The sequence below is a fragment of the Rhinolophus sinicus genome, linkage group LG03, assembly GCF_036562045.2.
Source record: "Rhinolophus sinicus isolate RSC01 linkage group LG03, ASM3656204v1, whole genome shotgun sequence".
Lineage (NCBI taxonomy): Eukaryota > Metazoa > Chordata > Mammalia > Chiroptera > Rhinolophidae > Rhinolophus > Rhinolophus sinicus.
The window spans coordinates 187,769,541-187,784,555 of NC_133753.1; the positions used below are offsets into that span (position 1 = coordinate 187,769,541).

At 34.0% G+C, this 15,015-nt stretch overlaps 1 long non-coding RNA gene across 2 annotated transcripts in view; it reads right to left on the reverse strand.

Moving 5' to 3' along the window:
- Nucleotides 1–233: 233 nt before the first annotated feature.
- Nucleotides 234–15,015, reverse strand: part of LOC141570726 (uncharacterized) — a 29,703-nt gene continuing 14,921 nt past the window's right edge. The window contains exons 2-4 of one of the 2 annotated variants that reach the window (XR_012495173.1): nucleotides 1,701–1,742; nucleotides 1,274–1,411; nucleotides 234–1,137 (exon numbers count right to left, since the gene is read on the reverse strand). This is a non-coding gene — a long non-coding RNA (uncharacterized LOC141570726). The remainder of the gene's footprint in view (nucleotides 1,138–1,273; nucleotides 1,412–1,700; nucleotides 1,743–15,015) is intronic. The other variant, XR_012495172.1, reaches the window with a different exon arrangement.

Sequence of the window (15,015 nt, forward strand, 5' to 3'; positions counted from 1 at the left end):
CACATCTGCAAAATGTGCTACCTGAACATAGAAGATTAGACAAAAACTTTATCTGATAGCCACAAAGATGAAACAGACTTTTTGGAACAATAGAAAAGAATTACATTAGTTTTGGGAGAAATTAGATTCTAGGTCCTGAATCTTCCAGTATAGAGCTGTGTAACTGTAGAAAATCTAGACTGCATTTACATATAGTTGCATTTCCAGAGACTGAAAAAAAAAAAAAAATGGTTTCAGAACAAACAAGACCATTAATCCCACCCATATCAATGAGATTCCTAACCCATCGCCTGTTCTCTGTCACTATAAACCCACAGATCTTAGATAAACTTTGCTTTAACTCTATAACTTAAATTAAAATTGGTAAACTGCATTGGTGGTATATAAGAGCTTAGAACTCCCTGGAAAGAAATTATTGGAGTAAGGAGCATATATAGAAAAATCAAATTAATTCCTAATTTTAATCACCAACAAAAGATTACATGTAAGTAAAACGAAGGGACAGAAATAAAGACATTCTACAGACAGGTACTATCAATGGACAAGGAATTGAAGAATTTCTTGATGATACCAAGTCGGTATCACTTATTACTGCATTCAAGCACAACAAAGTTATCCTGAAGATTAAGTGTGATAAATGTTTCAATAAAATAACCCAAAATCTGTGTTGAAAGAAGAGGTGACAGAGACGCCATGTGGAAGACTACAGAGTAACTTCTAAAAGTGTCCCATCTCTAAACACACCTGACTGTAGTATTTACTCCATGCATGGACTTGAGTGAGGCTGATAACTAAGAAATGTGGGAATTTTGCCAAAGCAGATTTCGATTATTGGTGTTAGGAGAGAGAGAAAAGATAGTTCTCCAGCTAACTTCCAGCCACACACACACACACATATGCAGGATAAAATGACTCAACACAGCAATAAAATCTCCAGAAACTTTAGTTTCTATAGTAAGTCCTTCTTATGCACTTACCACTAAGAACTAAAATTTAGGTCTGAAACAGACACTCCTAATAACTCATCATCAGAAGGTGAAATTATGTTGGTTTAGAAAGTAGATAGCAGGTAGCAAGCCAAAGAACTTTGACAATTCTCCCATAGTCAGGATGGAATGGCTTCTCAAAGCATTATGTCTGGTTTCCCCACAGGGAAAAAAAAAAATCAAAACAGACAGAAACAAAACAAAAAAACAAAGTGTTGGTATAGCTAAAAGACATGCCTGTAGCAATGAAAATTGATTTTGTAATAGAAGAAGGTAAGCGTATTTACCTGTTGACCGGCTATACAGACTCAGCTCAGTGTTGCATGAAAGCAGCCCACGCCAGCAATACCATATGTATCCACGCGATTAGTTCCATAAATTGGAACTATTCTCAGATAATGTGACATTGGAGGACACTCTATATCCTGAAAAGAAGCTCAGACAAGTACAGTAAGTTCTCTTCTCTCATGCAAAAGGGTTAAACAGGAAAGTAGTGAGAATGTTAGTATTCTCAGTGGAAACTGAGAACATACTGCATCCATAGATCAAGATCATGATACTATGACAAACAAATAAAAAAGAATCAAAGAATTTGAAAATGTAAGTGCTGAAATTTTAAAACATTCGATCTAAGCAGCAAAATATATGATAAATGCATACATTTCTTTCTCACTTCTATCGAGTATTCGTCTCTCATTCTAGCAAAACACCTACCCAAGCACATGTGTTCTGTAGTCAGTCTTCTCCCAAAGAAAGCTGGATGGTAGTGACAATAAAAGTAAAATATAAATTAATGTTTTAAACAAGTATAGTACACAAAAGCAAGTTTATTTTTATAAATACTAACAAAATAGAAACCTTCTTGCAAACATTCCCAAGAATAAAGAAATAAGAAAAAAAGTAACTGTAGAGACAAAGTTAAAATGTTGTGTAGGAATAAAGCATAACATTACATCAATAAATATGCAAATACAAATATTTTACTGGAAAGTATAAATGACCAATATCACCTAACAAAAGATTTAGAAAGCCTGAATAGACCAATAACAAAGACAATAGACTCATGAGACTTTACAGGTAGGTTTTAGCAAAGGGTAGAGTTCTGTATTTTGTTCCAGAGCGTAGGAAAAAACCTTCAGATATTTTTGTGACGCTGATATAACTCTAACATGCAATGAACAAAATGGAATAAAACTATGGTAGATCAACATCCCATACAAATAGATGACTTATTAATAGCCTAACAGTATTAGCTCATAAATTCCAACAGAAGTCAAAGAATATGGTACCAAGAAAAAAGTAGTGATCATTTGTTCCAGGAATGTAAGAATATTATCATATTGAGAAATATACTGATGTAATTCATTATATTACACATTAATAGGGAAGGCTAAACTAAGGCATTTCATAAAATTAAGCATTCATTACTAATCAATACCTACACTTACCATTTATATTATTAATTAATGTTCTATAAGCCCTTGTCAGTACAATTTGTTAAGAAAAATGTTAGCTGTGTAAAAATTGAAATCAAAGAATAGATATTATATGAAAACTATCTACCTGGAAAGCCAAAAATATCAAGTGGAAAATAGAAGAATAAGAAGGTTTGACTAGGTTGCCAGATTTTTTTAAAATACACAAAAATCAATAGCATTTCATTTAAATAACAATCATCACTTATATCACATTAAAATATTTTAAAATCATACATAATATCCAAGATTAGACATAATACAAAATACACAGTTCCAAAGTAAATGGTTAAAAACTTTTAAAAATATAAGGTTAAATAAATGAAAGGATAGATTTCTATGCCGTGGAAAGATTCAATATTGTAAAGATGTCTGTCAAACATTTGCATATATTCAGTGTGGGTTAAATCAAATTTGCTGCTATAGTTTTGGAAATATTTTTATCTTTTAGTTCACCTCCAATAGTAAATCATTGACATAAGCAAGAAAACACTGATTTTTTTAAAGTCATTTGACATAATGCAATAGATAGATCATGCATTATAGAATGGTAGACTTGAAACTTATGTAGATTTGAAGACCATTGTCACCCAAATATATTTTTTTAAAGTCATTTAAAAAACATCAAATTATAGCGTGACCCTCTTGAAATATTTGCATGGGTGGTTCTTGCTTAAATCCCAATTCTTCACCACAGTAAACAAGACTATATTTTCCCATCTTTGCTTTCACACAGTGCTGCAATTCCCTCACCTCCTATAGGAGGCAGAATAATGGGCCGCCAGAGATGTCCGTATCCTCATCCCTGGAACCTCTGAATATGTCTGGTTATCTGACAAAAGGGAACTAAGGTTGCAGATGAAACGAAGTTTGCTAAACTGACCTCTTTCAAAAGCATCTGGTCTAATTCAGCCTTGTGACACTCCATTTATTTCTTTATAGAATTTAGGCCCGTTTATATTATAATTACATGTCCTCTTTGTTTGCTTTGATGATCCGTCTTCTTTACTAAGTTACACACAAGCAAGGGCCTTATCTTTCTTGTTCCCCGTTATACTCCCAGGTCCTCACACAGTGCTTAAAACTTACAAAGCACTGAGTAAATGAACAAATGTAATATAAAATCACTATAATAAAATATAATAATGGCACAAAAATGTATATTGATCAATAGACAAGATAAGAGCCCAGAAGCAGAAGCAAAGATGTATGAAACTTTAGAATATAATATTTTATCTTAAATCTGTGAATAAAAAATTGAACTAGCTAACATGTTGTATACAGAAATTAAAGTAACTATTTATTTCAAAAGTGTTACACAACCTCTTTCTATGCTCAAAAATAAAATCCAAGAAATTGTACACTTACATGTAAAAATGAAAAGAACATTTTTATAACTTTAGAATGAAAAATGCCTTTTTAATAAGGATACCCAGAAACTATAAAATAATCTATATATTTGAGAACCTAAATTTTAAGTGTTATAATAACAAATAGCCCCCAAAACCAAATTAAGAACATCATAAACAAAACTGAAAAACAGTGAAGGAAATGTTTGCAATACAGTTTACAGATAATAGGTTACTATACAAAATATCAAAAATGCCTACAGATTAACACAAAAATATTTAACAGCCCTAGTTTTAAAAACAAAAAAGGAACAGGAACAAACAATTCACAGACTTTCCAATAAACATGAAAAGACATGCAAAAAGCAATTTATAGATTCAGCCAATAAAAAAATAGTAAGATGCTGAACTATAAATAATAATCAAACAAATGCAAACAAAAACCATGAGATATATTTCATGTATCAGATTGATAATGGTCAAAATATTTTAATGCCGCATTAAATACAGGAGGCACCTGGCACTCTCAACAATTTAAAGAGGGTCAGATGGTACACCATATTTTGCAATACCTATCTTGCCTTCCCTTTGAACTAACAGTTCCACTTTTAGTGATTATATACAAATCTAGTCAATGCTTTGGAAATAGAATACTCATCACAGTAGTGTTTGTAATTACAAGAAAGAAGGAAGGACAGAAAGGAAAAAGGAAGGGAGGAAAAGAGAGAAAAAAAGAAAGCTTAAGAGGCAAGTTGCAGAGCATACAGTATATAGAAAAATATCCTCAGGTGTATGTGCGCACATATCTTGTAAAAATTTGAAAGTATATATACCAAATTTTAACCATGCATATATCTGGAGATTTAGTAAGAGAATCAAAAAGACTTGATTAAACATTTTTTATGTGTAACTTTTTTTTCGCAATGCAGTAACCCACTATAAAACATATTAAATATACTACCTCTTTGAGTAACAGAAATTGGTAAATAATAATTATCAAATTCAAGAACAAAAAGTATATCTGTAATCTGTGTGCAAGTTATAGGAAGCAAAATTCCATCTTAGTAAATGAAAACAGAATGTGATGAAATGTAAGTTTTTCAAGAGAAAATAAATTACTTTTGACATACAACTTCAGGCCGAGGTTAATAACAATCTTTTCTTCTAAAACTCGTGTTACCCTCTGGATAGGACATAAAGAAATAATTTGCCCTCTCACCATAAAAACAAAACACAACCTGGCACTCTCACCATAAAAAACTGGAGAAAAAAAGGTGAAAGAGTTGAGTTTAGACACATATACAGAGGGTACCAAAAAATGTATACATTTAAGAGAAGAAAAAACTATTAAACTAGTCATTAAAATAGTAATACTCAATATATACCAATAACAAAAAATGAATACAAGTCATGTTTGACTTCTGCAATTACGAGAGGTGCTCAAAGTGGTTACCATCAGCGTCCAGACACTTCTGATTACGGTGAACTACTGCTTGAGCAACATTGACCAAAGTGTCCACTTGTACGTATATATTCTTTTGGTACCTCCGGTATTTACCTTTCAAATATATATATATATATATGTATATATATATATATAGTTGACCCTTGAATAATGGACGGATGGGGGCGCCCACTCATCCCCACCCTCCCCCACCCTGCCAGCAGTCCGAATTCACATATAACTTTTGACTCCCCAAAAACTTAATTACAGTCATCCCTTAGTATCCGTACATGAAAACCTCTTAAAAGAATGAAAATACTACATTTTTCCAAGCACGTACCCTTTCATTGTTGTTTTAGAATAAATGCATTGCTGTCAATTTAATTCTCTTTTTAAAGATTTTATTTGGAAAATGGTATTTGTATGAACAGAAATAAAATCTACAAATACTTTGAATTACCGCAAAAGGAGGAAAAAACAAAAAAGCCAAAATTGACATCCTTTGTGATTATCAATGGGAGACACGATCTTGCTGAGCATTAAATAATTTTGTATTAGAGATATCCAAATTCCTTTAATAATAATAAATGAGAGATATGCAAAGGGTTTGGAAATTCTACCTAAGTGAGTCTTTGGAATCATATTCCTTAACCATGTTTATTGAAATTCTCTTCACACTGAGAATATTCACTTGTCAGTGAATTTCTTTTTGTCATGATGCTCTAATGAGCCATCTTGTAAGAACCTCAGTCTGAATAGTGTAGCAATAGGGGGAAAACTTACAATTGAATTTATTATATACAATGAGTTGAAATATTACTCACTTTTTTACATGGCTAGTAATACCGAAGTAAATAAACTCTGTTAATATTAGTCAGATATATTCACAAAACATTCTCCCTCCTTTTACATTTCTAGAATAGCATCAAATATCAATTTTATGCTCTAAGGCATGAAAGGATTAATAGATTGAGCACCGATGTGGGTTCAAAACATATCATATGATAATGTGATATAGCTTATCTATAAACCAAGAATATGAGCTTGTATGCTTTATGTATATTTATATAATACATTTTAAAATTTCTTATGATATCCTCATGGAAAAGATAGAGAAATATGCTATAAATGACAGTATAATTGGGCAAACATGTATATGACTTAATGACTCTATCCAAAGGTAATGATTGTTTTAATGTAAAGACAGGTTTCTTGTGGCTTCTCTTCAGTCATGGCTGTGCATTTTGAACAATAGCTTTGATTTAAATATTGCTGCCATGCTTATGGAATTCTAAGGAGGCAGAAGGTGTAAGAAATGCAATGTGCAGTAAGAGAGCTGATATAATATGTGGTAAGATGGCTGGAATTTTTCAAATAAAATTAATTTGAAACAGATGTAAATACCTATGCCTAGATTTTTAATTGCCTGTAGAGGATGGGAAGAGGAATTTTATTACAAATACTGGATGTGAAAAAGCCTTAGTAGATTCAAATCCCAAAGGGCTTGAATGGGATAGCTAAAGTGCCCTTGAATTTTATTTAACTGAATCCGAACTCTTCATTTGATTTTCTCTAAGCTCATTATGAATCAACAGAGTGATATAGCTGCCTAAAATGTTAATGTCATCCTGAAATGCATTAACAAAAATACTCTACTCAGAATAAGTGCAGCTCCAGTCTGCACTGTTTAGACAGCCCTGGGAGATGTTTGTTCTCCATGGGTGCCCCCCGTGAGAGGAGCACTGAGCAACTGGAATGCATCTGGAAGATAAAGGTCTTCAAAGCACCACTATGTATTGAAAAGACTGATGAACTGAGAATATGTATCCTGAAAAAATATAACACTCGGTGTGTCAGTTTGATCCCCCAAACAGCAGACGTCAGGATGAGGTTGGGTATACAAGAGACTTGTTGGAAAATGTCTGCGAAGGATAAAGGGAGACAAAGCAGCAGTAGTTAGGAAGGGTCCTCAGACTGACTCAGCACTGAGCCCTGTGAAAGACAGAGGAAAGGAAGAATCGTATAGGAAGAACCGCAGAGCACAGTGCCATTCTGAAAAAGTCTTGGCCATACCTGTGGAAAGTCCCCATGCCACGATGGGCTCTGAGATGAATCTCCTTTAGGACAGGAATGGCTTTGTTCAAGTGTAGCAGTGTGTCCAGTCACTGGGTGGGAGCAGCCTACCGTGTTTCCCCAAAAATAAGACCTGGCTGGACCATCAGCTCTAATGCATCTTTTGGAGCAAAAATTAATGTAAGACCCGGTATTATATTATATTATATTATATTATATTATATTATATTATATTATATTATATTATATTATATTATATTATATTATATTACATTAGACCCAGTATTATATTATATTACATTAGACCCAGTACTATATTATATTATATATATTATATTATATTAGACCTGGTATTATATTATATTATAACCGGACTTATATAAGACCCGGTGTTATATTATATTGTATTATATGATATTAAAATAAGCCTGTGTCTTATATGAATTTTTGCTCCAAAAGATGCATTAGAGCTGATGGTCCAGCTAGGTCTTATTTTCGGGGAAACACAGTATCATCGGTGTGCCGGTGGACGGTGTCAACCAGGTTCTCTGTCCCAGCATACCTGTGAAAGGCATACCTCTATGGCCAGTCCACGTGGGGAGGCATAACAGCTATTTTTAGTCTTACTACAGAGCTGTACTACGAACAGAGATCAAGATTTCTTCTACATGACTTCAAAGCACAGAAGTACAACAAAGAGATGGATATTACACTCAGACTTCATCAAAATATGTAGCATTTATAGTAATTAGAGCTCAAAAAACGGAAAGAACAGTTTCATAAGATAATGAGAAGTAAAGAGTCAGGAGTTAGAACAGAATATCTGTGAAGCCCCTTCTCAGTCTTAGCTGGGATTTAGGAATAAAGGCAGTAAGGAAAGGAGAAACTCAAACAAGTAAGGAATGTGGTTTGTTCAAATGATTATAAAGAGATTGGGTTCGGAAGCTTTCATTTTCTTCTTTTGTAATAAGGGTACACTTTGCATTTCTGTAGAAAACAGTAAGGAATGTACTAAAAACCCACTGCCTCTTTCTCACTAGTGTGAACTGATTTTTGCCCCTACATTGAATTAGAATCAGAGAACTGTGAACTGGACTAAAAGCATAACCCTTCTGAAACCTAATGTTCTTAAAAATATCAAAAATGTTGTCTTCCTTTTAATAATTTTTTTAAAAATCAATCTTATTCATTTTCTTTGTGGATACAGCGTATGTCCTGACAAAAGAGTATTTCTAGATTTCAGTCACATGATAGTTTCTGTTTCATTTGGGGGATAAAAAATTTAAAAGCCCTTATACTCTATATTTTCTCAGGCCAAGGAAAAGGTTAAGTCAGTTACAGTAGAGTCCTGAATTTGAGCATTGAAAATCTGGCAACCAGCCCAGAGTCCGTTTCCAAAAAGAAGCAGCTATCCTGGGCCTGTACAAAGGAGGTGGTTGCCCTAGCAACAGTATCTGATAAAAGAAAATATGGCTGACAGGTACACATACAGATTGCTCCCGAAAGAGGAAAGCTGCTAGGCTGCTACTGCACTCAGCATTGAGTTATTTAGCAAATCTCGAGTTTTAAAGCTGAATCTGCTAATTTCCAATTGCAAAAATTTTCCATGTGATATTTATTTAGGTCATGATCAATGGATTTCATAATTTGGCATTTTGTAGTGATTGCTGAGAGTGAATATGCCTTCCAACCTAAACACAGCCCCTGCAGATGATTGTTGAGATACATCAGCTAGCTCAAAAGGCCACTTTCAAAAAAGATTTGCTCAAAATAAGCACTGATTTTTTTTTGTCCAAAGTCTTGAATTAAAATCTTTAATGATGTCCCCATTTCTTTTTTATTCTTGTGCAGAGCTATGACTTTCATATAAAACGTTCAAACTACTCAGAGCCTTCATTATTTTATTTCACATCAATATTTGTAATGTCTGTTGTCATCCTTTTTATTATAAAAGACTAAACACTTCTCAGTCTCCTGTGTGTCCTGATGACTTTTTTAAACCGAATATTTCCTGATAAAATATTTTGTGGAAATAGCTTTAGGTATTTTTATAAGAGGCAGTAAAACATGTGTGGTCACTAGTAGTGTTTTCTTGACTATACAGGATGGATGCATTTTTTCTGAAAAGCTTGCCGATTGCCTACTAGTGTCAGTTTCCCTAAATATAGATTGATCTATTTATAGATTTTAACAATAATTTATTAGTGTTGAGTTATTCAATCATACAGCAATCACGATCTGAGCAGGAAGGGCATAAGCCACTGCTTAGTGAACCATTTTGTAATACATATGCTTTTAGTCCCCACGCCTGCCCCCAAATAGCCAGTTCCACTTTCAAAAAATATATATGACCCAGGGAAAAAACACCCATGCTCTTCCAGGATGTCAGGGTCCTAATCCTCACGGGTCTATTGGCTTAGGAAATGGCCTCAGGGGAGCCCTTCACCTCCTGAGGTCCTAGGGACATGATGGACTTTTCATGAATGACCTCTAAGGTCTTATCTTCTTATCTGTGCTGCTCCACAAAAATGAGCCGTCACTTACTGTAAGCACAGAGCAAAGGTTCTGTTTGAGCCTACCCATTCAATTTTGATTAGAGCTTCTTTATCAAGAAGCTTTTCTTTACAAGTGTTCTCTGCATGAACTCTCCTGATTTTCCTCAACAAATTAAATTCTACCAGCTTTAAAATTCTAGGTAAGCAGTTCATTGTGTAGAGTGCACGACAGACTCCAAGAGATACTACTCAGGGACATTTTAATGCCTTTTGATCTGTCAGTTCCTTAGATTGGAGTACGAATATCCCTGAGACAAACCAAAAAACACACAGAAAGAGTGTATTGATTGCTTCTTTAAAATGTGGACTAGCAAAGGGTAGGGTAGAGCACAAATAGACATACCTAGTTTTCCTTGACATAGAGGCAGGCTAAGGTAATTTCATGGTGGTCCATGATTAACTTGAAGGGCTCTCTAATCGATGTTTCTAAAATTTGAACGGAACCTTTTTAAAGGAAAAATATATTAACCCATATACTCATTGTTGATTTGCATTGTTTTGACTATACCTGTAAATGTGTATAAATATAAAACTAGGTGTGAACATCTTATGCTCAGAGGACTTAGCTACAGAAACAAATTGACAAATTAGACATGAACGAAACGATAAAGCCAACAAAATTAAAATTAATGTTATCAATTTAATGGGGTGAATCATCTTGATAAGCTTAAACTGTTTGAAATTTGAATATTGTGCTGACTGCTACATCATGGTTTCAAAAGCATTTGGCATGCCTATGTTATTGTATGCCATCCGCTACCTCGGTTCACCTACCACTTTTCTCTACTCAAAGGTTTCACTCAGGTGAAATCTTTATTTGTATAGTGCTTCCTGACATCACTTGGCCTTTGCCTCTGGGAAAGCATGGGTCTCTGCCTGAATCACATTCTCTTCTTTTCTTACTAGCTGATGACTATCAAAGATGTACCATTGGTGCCAATGAGATCGAAACAGAAAAAAAAAAAAAAAATGGGGGGCAGTTCTATTGACATCATCCATGTGATCTAACATATGATCATATGATCCAGCATTAATTTTTTTCTCTGTAATCATAAAAACTAAAAACAGAAAATCAAGAAATTATTGTAGGAAATGCACAAAACCTCAATTGGAGAAACAGAAGTTTAGAGGATAATTAGGCCCAAAACAAATTATGCCTTTCTTGGTTTCCAAGGTAAGTTTTCTCATAACCCAATCTCTTCGTGCATTTGCACTGTTAATTGAATAACCAAGCAGCATTCCCCCTCCTTTCTCTCTTTCTGGCCTCTTCATAGGGTCTGAGAAAAGCCAAATTCTCACTTTCAGACATCCTTCCAGGAAGCAGGGGGACTGTGATTTTATTTTGGCCAGTGAGATAACAGTGGAGGATTGCTTTGGATGAGCCAGGAAAGTGTTTTGCTTTCCTCATAAAAGTGACGAGTAAGAAATGATAAATTATGTGTACTCCTTCTTCTGCTCTGCTTCTTCCTTAAACATAGACTTCTTTTAATTTATTTTTTGATTCCTGGAGATAATATCAGATATCTCCTAACCATGAGAAGCCAAGGCATGAAGTGTATCAGAGAAGAGAGATAAGAAGATAAGAAGAGCCTGGGCCCTTGGTGATTTCTTTTTTTTTTTTTTTTTTTTTTTTGTTTCTTGTTAGGTAAACAGTATATGTTCATATGGTTTAAGCTGCTGATAATTAGGAGTTCTGTTTCTCATAAGCCAGAAACATTTCTGTTATAGAGATCTTATGTCCTCTTCCAAGTCACCAATTTTTTATTATTATAGATAAAAAATAATCATGGGGCATGATGTGGGAAACTTAGAGGGTGAAATACATCCCATTTATCTCATGTGGTAGTTCATATTATATTCAATGTTTTATGTTGCAAAATTTCACATTATATTTTCCTTTTTTCTAAATTAATTAATTGTACTCGTGTGTAATGTTGATACTAATTTGCAATGGAAAAGATGGCTTTTTTGCAGAAGTTATTGAAATGGTTTATAATGCTAGGCCCTGTCCCTGAGTATATTTCCACCCCCAAACCGTAGTACTTTCTGTTGTCTTGACACTGTACTCAACACAATTGCCTTCTTTCATGTCTTACGTGTGATATATCCCCTCCTAGTTGGGTTTTGCACAAGCTGTTCATCTCTGCAGTGCTCCTCTGACCCCCTCCGACCCCTCCGTAGGCTCCAACTGACCCTTCAGATCTAACCTAAGGCTTCACTTACTCATGAAAACTTCCCAGGCCACCACTCCCAGCCAAAACCAGGTTCTTTGCTGTAACTCACAAAAAGCCATGTTCCTTTCCTTCCAAGCATGCTTAACAACCAGAAATGACACACTTATTACTGTATTGAGGGTCAGACTCTTTTACCAAACTCGGCTTTAAACCCTATCTGCCTCATGCTCATTAATGCATTTCCATACCTAGGACAGTGTTAGGTACCTGGTAGGTACATAATAAATATCTGTTAAATGAATGAATAATTCAATGAAAAATGGAAATAATTTAATAATATTTCAAAGGCAGTGATACTGAGAACAGATAACCTCTATCGGTCATAAGAAATCTTTATTTCAGTGTGTGGATATTAGGTCTACCAAGCTTCAGATCAATTATATGGACACATGCATTCTTGTTCATTTGACAATCCAGTGTCAGTGCTTTGGAAATTCAGCAAGGAAGGTAAATTAAATTATGATTGTGTATATTAATATATAGAAAATTATGTTCTCTGTGAAGCATATTGTCTATTATTAATACTTACAAATTAAGTTTCTCTTTTTCTCACTGTTCTTGGCTAGAATTTATCATGTTACCTTTTTAAAGTTCTTTTCCATCATAAAATAATAATTAAAAATTCTACCTAAGATAATTTAAGAGAAATAGAAAGTACCATTTCCACTGAAAGTCTAAATCCCATGGAAAGAATGAAGATTTTTCAAATTTTCAGTTACCAAGAAAGAGAGTTCTCACTAACTTCTTTGGTAAATTTCTTAAGTGTGAATTTTTCTTCCATTATTACAGTTTTCATTGTCTAACTTCTCCCATTTACAGCTAACTCTGTGACCTTTCACCTAATTCTTGGAATGAAGAGAAAATTGTGATTATCTGTCCTAATCTCTTCTTAATGCAGAAATCAGGAAGGATAGGTGGTATAATATAAAAGCTAAAAAATAAAACATTTAAGATGTAAAGCTAGAAGAAAAACTCTTGCAAACTATGTATTTTAAGTGATTAATTTATATTCCGTTCAATATTAAGTTACATATTTCTTAAGATAGTCCAAATGGGTATGAAGAAAATATTTGGGATGATAATTGACACAGAAAAACAGAACGCAGTTGTTTGATTTATGATTGATTCACTTACTTATTTACTTATTTATGTATTTGCCTCTAAATAAAATTGACGTTGGGTTAGTTTAGTGGTGTTAAGACCATATTTAGGAACCATATTGGAAGTTAATAAATTTCCTCTTCATTTCATTATTTTAAACTTTATTCTATTTGTCCTGATTTTAAAGACCATCAAATTAGCCATGCATTTTTATTGTAAAAAGAACCCATTATTTCAACATTGGTCAGATAGCCCCATATTAAAATGGGTTAATGTTGATATAGTACTCAATTATCAAATTGTATAAAAACTAACTCTTACCACCAAGGAAATAGAATTGATCCATCAAAATAAATCACCACTAACTCAGATTAGGTCAACAATACATATTGACTTGTTAGAAAATTGAATTCTTAGGTCATATTATCCCATGAGATGGTGAAGGTGAAGGAAGGATTTACATCTGTGAACATGGGAGTCATGAATTTTATTATGGAAAAAATGAATCCTAGGTTTTAAGAGAAATGGGTTTGATAATATGAACTGGATGATGGGGAAAAAGAACTCATATGAAGTCCAGTTCAGTTGCAGACCAACCATTCCATCAACATACTACTGATATGAAAGGCTTTTTATGACTATTAAATGGCACCTGCGGTAGCATAAGAACATGGGACATTTAAGAAATTAAAAGAAAGCCCATAAGTCTGGAAGGAGAGGCAGAGAAGGAAAAGGCATTAGATGAGGAATGCAAGAATAGCCAACTCCCGATATCTCAGGGCTTTTATAGGCCCTGATGTCTACTTTTTGATGCTAAAAGTAATGGGATGCCATTGAAAGGATTTTAAAAAGAGGGTGAGCCAATCAAATTGTATTTAAAGAGACCGACTGTGCAGTTTCCATACCACCCAACAACTGCACCCAAGCAGTTAACCTTAGAGAAATGGAAATTTAGGTTCACACAAAAACTTGCACATGAACATTTATAGCATATGTATTTATAGCAGCCAAAAACTAAAAACAGAACAGATGGCCCTCAGTGAGCAAATGGCTTAGTACAGGGTAGTCCATCTATATAATGGATACCATGGAATACTATGCAGCAATAAAAAGAAATGGACTGTTGATATATATAATAACTTGGAAAAATCTCAAGGATATTATGCTAAGTGAAAAAGCCAGTCTCAAAAGGTTAAATATTATATAATTCAATTTACATAACTTTATTGAAATGACAAAATCAGAAACTGAGAACAGATTAGTGGCTGCTGGGATTTAGGGATAAAGAAGGAGTGAGTAACGGGGAAGACATCGGTGGTTATAAAAGAGTGAATAGAGGGGTCCCTGTGGTGCTGGAACTGTTCTGTCTTAAATATGGTGGTGGACACAGGAACCTACAGATATAAATAAAATTGCATAGAACTAAACACACACACACACACACACACACAGACACACACATATACGCACACACACAAGTACAAGTAAAACTGGGATAATCGAAATAAGATTAGTGGATTATGTCATGGTCAATATCTTGGTTTTGATATTATGCAAGTTTTGCAAATTACCATTGGAGGAAATTGAATAAAGTATATATGGGGATCTCTCTGTATTGTTCTTTACAACTGCATGTGAATCTACAATTAAGTCAAAAAATCATTTTCAAAAGATCTTCTGATTAGAGTGATTGCAGCGGGCAAGAACAGATGAGATGATGCCAGGAGAAGAGATGGGTAGGGGGGTGGGGGGGTGAGGAAGCTTTTCCAGTTGTTCGTTGTTCACTACATTTTATGCT